The sequence below is a fragment of the Bubalus bubalis genome, chromosome 2 (genome assembly GCF_019923935.1).
Source record: "Bubalus bubalis isolate 160015118507 breed Murrah chromosome 2, NDDB_SH_1, whole genome shotgun sequence".
Classification (NCBI taxonomy): Eukaryota; Metazoa; Chordata; class Mammalia; order Artiodactyla; family Bovidae; genus Bubalus; species Bubalus bubalis.
In genome coordinates this window covers 155,114,216-155,121,392 of record NC_059158.1, presented here as the reverse complement: position 1 = coordinate 155,121,392, position 7,177 = coordinate 155,114,216, and the positions used below count along the sequence as shown (strand labels likewise).

At 41.3% G+C, this 7,177-nt stretch overlaps 1 protein-coding gene across 3 annotated transcripts in view; it reads left to right on the top strand.

Annotated features, from left to right (window-relative positions):
• BARD1 (BRCA1 associated RING domain 1) overlaps positions 1-7,177 on the top strand; it is a 90,190-nt gene that overhangs the window by 2,451 nt on the left and 80,562 nt on the right. Inside the window, exon 1 of one of the 3 annotated variants that reach the window (XM_044937770.2) lies at positions 751-1,025. The exons of the other annotated variants lie outside the window; for them this stretch is intronic. The gene's annotated coding sequence lies outside the window, so the exon portion shown is untranslated. Of the gene's footprint in view, positions 1-750; positions 1,026-7,177 lie in introns of those variants that run through there. 3 annotated transcript variants of the gene reach the window in all.

The window sequence follows — 7,177 nt, the reverse complement described above, 5'->3', positions numbered from 1 at the left end:
AGGCTGTACAAAAACAGGCTTGATTTGGTGCATAGGCAATAGTTTGCAAAACTATTTTAAAACATCTGAAGCTTAAAAAATCCTTTTTGATGGAAAATTTAGTGTCAAATGGGGTTTAGAGTTTAGCAATGATTGATGTTCCTCTTCCTGTCACTGCACATTTGACATTGTCTGTCTTGCCTGGAAAATCCCATGGACGGAGGAGCCCGGTAGGCTGCAGTCTATGGGGTCGCTAAGAGTCGGACACAACTGAGCGACTTCACTTTCACTTTTCAGTTTTCTGCATTGGAGAAGGAAATGGCAACCCACTCCGGTGTTCTTGCCTGGAGAATCCCAGGGACGTAGGAGCTTGGTGGGCTGCCGTCTATGGGGTTGCACAGAGTCGGACACGACTGAAGCAACTTAGCAGTAGCAATAGCAGTGGCGAGTAAAGTATGGGAGAAAACCAGCCCAGTCTTCCCACTTATGCTTTACCTAGTGGCTGTATCATAGCTTGAAAGAAGCAACTCAGGATGCCCTGTTTCTTGCTTTTGCTAGGCATCATTCAAAACAAAGTCATATTATCTGCAATTGTGTGTCAGTATGTCCTTTTTATAGAGCTTCACAGTTTTACTCAGTGGGCTAGTGATTACCCCAATTACCCTCACATTCAGCTTGCAGCTGTTATCCATCTCCCGTTCCCAGCTGTCACCTGTCCTGTGTAGAACATTGTATCTCTTTTGGAGCACTGGGCATTACTAGTGGGTGAGGGTGGATTGGCTACATTACAGGGCATCCTTTCTTGACCTTTAACATGAGTATGACTTCAAGGCAAAGCTGATGAAATTGTTCAAGAGGCCAGATGTGACATTTGTGTTAAGTGCCTGCCTCACAACCAAATAGTAGCTATTTAAAGATTTGGAAAAATGCAACAGGAAGACTGTCATTTGAGAGGCTGACAGAAAGCATGAGAATAATGTGTTCCTAAAGAAAGCAGAAATTAGGAAATGTAGTGTGAAAGCCCAGGTGTCGTTTGACGCTGTTTTGTGAGTTAAAATAATAAGATACCTCTTGATATATTTTTTTGGTGGGGGTTGGAGTTCAGCATCTACCACAATTTTAACTTGGAATTCTAGTGACTTTTAAAAAAAATTAAAGTGTAGTTGATTTACAGCGTATTGTGTTAGTGTCTGGTGTACAGCAAAGTGATTCAGTTATCATATATGCACATTTTTTTGTATTTTCCATTATGGTTTATTACCATAAACCATTGATATTGAATATTCTCTGTGTTGTACTATAGGTCCTTAATCTAATGATTTTTTAAATCAACTTTAGTAAAAAGTAAAAATGTAGTTTTGTGTTTTTTAAGATAGGCGATTTTATTTTACTAAATTACCTCTGGTCATTTTATTAATAGTAAAGGTGATTGACATTGTTTTGAAGTTGCATAGCTTAGTGGTTAAGAGAATGGATTTTGGATCCTGGCTTCAAATCCTGGCTCGGTGATTTTGGACAAATTATTTCATCTGTATATGTTTCATTTTCTTCATCTGTGAGATGAGTTAGTAGTTTTTACTTTGTAAGTTTACTTTGTAAGTTTGTAAGTTAAGGAAATTAAATGAGTTAATATTTATAAGGTACTCAGAGCAGTGTGTGTTCTGTTTGAATTGCTATACTGATGCTTGTAAAATAAAGGATAGAATTCCTGATGCCAGCATCAGGAATTTGTCTTTCTTCATTAGTTCTGATTGTTCAGAGGCGTTTTTACAGGCCATTGATCCTTTGTTGGGATGATTATTGCCTTCATTATTAGGACAATGAGCAACCGCTGAGGCACTACCTGTGTGTTCTGACGCCCTGAGGCTTTCCACCTTCAAGGAGGGTATCTTGAGCTGTAAGAGGTGAAATGCGTTACCCTAACACACAATCACGTCTGAAGTGACTTACCTTACCTTACCTTACCTAACACACAATCCAGGGTAAATTAGGGGATGCAGAAATGAGTACTTGTGTGGGGCTAATGGAGGAAAGCTTCCTGGGCTTTTGAATTGGGGTTTAGATAGATTTTTATAGGTGGAGCCGGATAGAAGATTATAGCAAATGAAAATATGCTGAAAAGTATATAGAATAACAAGGGAGTGAGTCAGGTGGGCAGAGTTAAGACAAAGTCAGATCCTAGATTAGAAGCACTGTTACTCCCTAAGGAGAGCCACGTGTGTAACTTTCCCTGAACTCGGGCGTCCTCATAAGTAAAATGAGGAAAACGGATGACTTGATTTTTCAAACTCTTTTCTGTTCTCAGATTCTGGAATTATTAGCATGTTTTGGATACAAAATATCATTTAAAACTTTTTAGTTAAGTTGGATATACACATAGAAAAAGGCACAAACCATGTCCTCCAAATTGTGGGATTTATTTACTTCTGTGGTATTTTGATTTCTTTGATTGGCACCTTTCTCTTTCACTTATACTACACATTTCATACAGGTAGGTTCACAGTTGCAGCCACAGTGTTGGACATATAGTTTCTAAGTGTTTGTTAAATTAAGATATTAAAGCATCTAGGTTAAGATTACATTGCAGGTGGAAGTACCAGAGGACCTGGTTAGTTCATTTGAAATGCCAGGAATCCTCCATAGGTTCCTGGGGGATAATTACCCATAATAAACAGTGACTAAGGCTTCATCATCACATCCGGTCCCGTCATTTCATGGCAAATAGATGGGGAAACAATGGAAGACAGTGACAGACTTTATTTTCTTGGGCACCCCAAATCACTGCAGATGGTGACTGCAGTTACGAAATTAAAAGATGCTTGCTCCTTGGAAGAAAAGGTGCGACAAACCTAGACAGCATGTTAAAAAGCAGAGACATTACTTTGCTGACAAAGATCTGTATAGTCAAAGCTATGGTTTTCCCAGTGGTCATGTACAGATGTGAGAGTTAGACCATAAGGAAGGCTGAAAGCTGAAGAATTGATGCTTTTGAACTGTGGTGCTGGAGAAGACTCTTGAGAGTCCCTTGGACTGCAGGGAGATCAAACCAGTCAATCCTAAAGGAAGTCAGTCCTGAATATTCATTGGGAGGACAGATGCTGAAGCTCCAATACTTTGGCCATCTGATCCAAACAGCCCAATCATTGGAAAAGACCCTGATGCTGGGAAAGATTGAGGGCAGGAGGAGAAGAGGACGACAGAGTATAAGATGGTTGGATGGCATAACAGACTGGATGGACATGGGTTTGAGGGAGTTGGTGATGGACAGGGAAGCCTGGCGTGCTGCAGTCCCATGGGGTTGCAAAGAGCTGGACAGGAGTTAGCAACTGAACAAAACAACAACAACAAGGCTTCAGGGCAGATGTAAAGGTGAAGGTCTTCCACCTAGGGATTTAGAGCTAGACCCAGGACATGCACAGTCCGGTAACAGCTACACAGACTTGGTGTTATATAGGGCTTGTGACTGCTGGGGAAACTTACCAGACACATTGCGCACCTTTTAGTTACCGACCTTTAGCAGAGGAGATGGTCTTGCAAGTGAAGTTACTGTTATGCAGGTCTGGGCCTGAGGAGAGTTTCAGGCTCAGAGTGCAAATTTGAAAGTTAGCAGCAAATACATGGCAATCGAAAACATAACTCCTGGAAGTAAGTGGGAAAGAGGGTATAAAAATGTTGACTTAAAAAATAGTCACAACCTAGAATTTGAGAGTTATGTTTTATTAGGTGGGAATTTTTAGGACTTCAAGCACAGGAGACGGCAAGTGAGGTAACCCTGAGAGAATTGCTTGCGGGCTGGGAAGAGTCAGTTTACATAGAAGTTTGCAACAAAAGGCGGGTAGTCTGAATATCAAAAGTATTTTTGTGAATTAAAACCAGATATCTCAGGTTAAGGAATTTAGCACTTTTCTAAAGATTCAAGTCTGGGCTTACTGAAGTCTTTCCTTTCAGAGGCATCTCAGCTATTTGGGGCCAGTAGCCTCTGGGCTCGCTGTAGGGAGTGGCTGCAGGCTACTGACTGCTGGATTGGAGGTATTGTTTTCCTTTCTGGTTGCCCTTCAGGCTCAGACATTCAGGGTTGAAATCGCTGATGACTGTGATTCTTGTTTACTGATGTGGCAGGAATATTTCATCTATCAAAGGTGAATGCCTGTGTCTAAGCCTTGAAACTCAGTATTTGAACATCAAGTAGGGGAAAGAAGTGAAGTGAAGTCAAGTCGCTCAGTCGTGTCTGACTCTTTGCAACCCCACGGACTGTAGCCTACCAGGCTCCTCTGTCCATGGGATTTTCTAGGCAAGAATACTGGGGTTGCCATTTCCTTCTCCAGGAGATCTTCCCGACCCAGGAATTGAATCTGGGTCTCCCGCATTATAGGCAGACACTTTACCGTCTGAGCCACCGGGTAGGGGAAGTGATACTTTACGAACAGGAGTATCAGCAGTTTTAGATACTGTTTTGCTTTGATAGAAAGGGAATATATGGGAAGACAAAATAACCGAAACTATTTGAGTTGGATATACATGATATTCTCTGTGGCTTATCTGTCTCATAATAGTAGATTCTATTCTATTAGACATTAAGGTATAGAATTCTATTAACCCCTTTGATGTTTGACTCATTGATTTATTCAATATTTATTGACACTAAATAATTAGATATGCAGATGACATAACACTTATGGCAGAAAGCTAAGAACTGAAGAGTCTCTTGATGAAAGTGAAAGAGGAGAGTGAAAAAGTTGGCTTGAAACTCAGCATTCAGTGAACAAAGATCATGGCATCCGGTCCCATCACTTCATGGCAAATAGATGGTGAGACAATGGAAACTGTTGGGGGGAGAGACTTTATTTTGGGGGCCTCCAAAATCACTGCAGATGGTGACTGGAGCCATGAAATTAAAAGATGCTGACAGAGGAGCCTGGTGGGTTGCAGTCCATGGGGTTGCAAAGAGTCGGACACGACTGAGCGACTTTGCTTTCACTTTTCACTTTCATGCATTGGAGAAGGAAATGGCAATCCACTCCAGTGTTCTTGCCTGGAGAATCCCAAGGACAATGGAGCCTAGTGGGCTGCCATCTATGGGGTCACACACAGTCGGACACGACTGAAGTGATTTAGCAGCAGCAGCTCCTTGGAAGAAAAGTTAAGACCAACCTAGACAGCATATTAAAAAGCAGAGACATTACTTTGCCAGCAAAGGTCTATCTAGTCAAAGCTGTGGTTTTTCCAGTAGTCATATGGATGTGAGAGTTGGACTGTAAAGAAAGCTGAGTGCTGAAGAATTGATGCTTTTGAACTGTGGTGTTGGAGAAGACTCTTGAGAGTCCCTTGGACTGCAAGGAGATCAATCTGTCCATGTCCATCCTAAAGGAAATCAGTCCTGAATATTCATTGGAAGGACTGATGTTGAAGCTGAAACTCCAATACTTTGGCCACCTGATGCGAAGAACTGACTCATTTGAAAAGACTTTGATGCTGGGAAAGATTGAAGGCTGGAGGAGAAGGGGACGACAGGATGAGATTGTTGGGTGGTATCACTGACTCAATGGACATGAGTGTGAGTAAGCTCTGGGAGCTGGTGATGGACCCGGAGGCCTGGTGTGCTATAGTCCATGGGGCCACAAAGAGTCGGACACAACTGAGCAACTGAACTGAATAATTAGACACGAATTATTATTTTTCCCTGTGATTTATTTGAATCTGACATACAGAATAACTGTGCAAAATAACATGCTTTCCTGTCATTGTCCATGTTCCTTTATTTGCTAACAATTTTATTTTTTCCCCTTAAGAAAAAAACCCAGATTGTTTAATTAACTTGGTGAGCCTCTGCATTTTGGTAAGTGTGTTGGTCCACGCTTAAAAATAGCATGGGGATTTTCTGAAATGCATGAGCACTGTAGTAGCTGTCTGAATCAGCTAAATCAGGTCCAGCTCTTTTGTGACCCCATTGACTGTAGCCCTCCAGGCTCCTCTGTCCGTGGAATTTCCCAGGCAAGAATGCTGGAGTAGGTTGCTGTTTTCTCCTCCAGGGCATCTTCCGGACCCAGGGATTGAACCCAAGTCTCCTACTTGGCAGGCAGATTCTTTACCACTGAGCCACCAGGGAAGCCCAGTAGCTATCTTGCCTAATACTAAATAGCAGTTGATATCTCCTGGAAATTTAGGGACCAGTTCAGTTCAGAAATAGGTCTGCCTCAGTATTGTGATCTCAACTGAATTTACTTTCTTTTTCTTCTTTGCAAAGAAAATTTTCTGTCAGTCAGACCTTAAAAAAAAAAGTCTGTTTTCCCTACTTATTTCTTCACTTAGTTATAATCCTCTGATTACAGGTCTTTCTAAATCAACTACATGTAAAGTAACAAAAGTATGACGGCAGATGGAAAAAAGTAAAGTAGCTGAATTTTCAAGGTGCAGAAATCCTGTTACTGTGCAAATGTATTTTCTTATTCCTCTGGATTTTTTCCCCTGTATATCAGACAAAATACAGGGTGAGGATAAAATAGAATTGCTAATATAAATGCACTTTTGTATGTAGTCTTCCGCTTGATTCATTCACTAAGGATTTATTGAAATCACATAGCACCATGCTAGGTAGGTAATGGTGTGTTGGGGAGCTCAGAAAAAATGAAAGTCAAGATTTCTTGTCCGTAGGACTATGATCTATTTGGAGACTTAAAAAAAAAAAAAAAAAAAAAGGAATCAGGAAGATAAAATACAAAATACTTAGTTTTCAACATTGGTTTCCAGAGCCCCCGCTTGATGCCATGTGTGGAACTTTAGAATATTTTGTACTTAAGGCACATGTTAACTTGGCTTATAAAGCTACCTAACTAGATTAGTAAGCCACTGGTGACTCAGACGGTAAAGTGTCTGCCTACAATGCGGGAGACGCAGGTTCAATCCTTGGTCGGGAAGATCTCCTGGAGAAGGAAATGGCAACCCACTCCAGTATTCTTGCCTGGAGAATCCCATGGATGGAGGAGCCTGATGGGCTACAAGTCCAAGGGGTCGCAGAGTCGGACATGACTGAGTGACTTCACTTTCACTAGGAAGGAGTATAATGCAGTCAGCTTTGTGTCCTGTGTGTGTCTGCTGCAGGGTACAGATTCTGCAGAAGAGAATGGTATGGAAACAAAATTCCAAGTGTTTCTATGCTTCTTTGTTTAGTGTCACTTTTATTCTGTCATCCTGGAGAGTA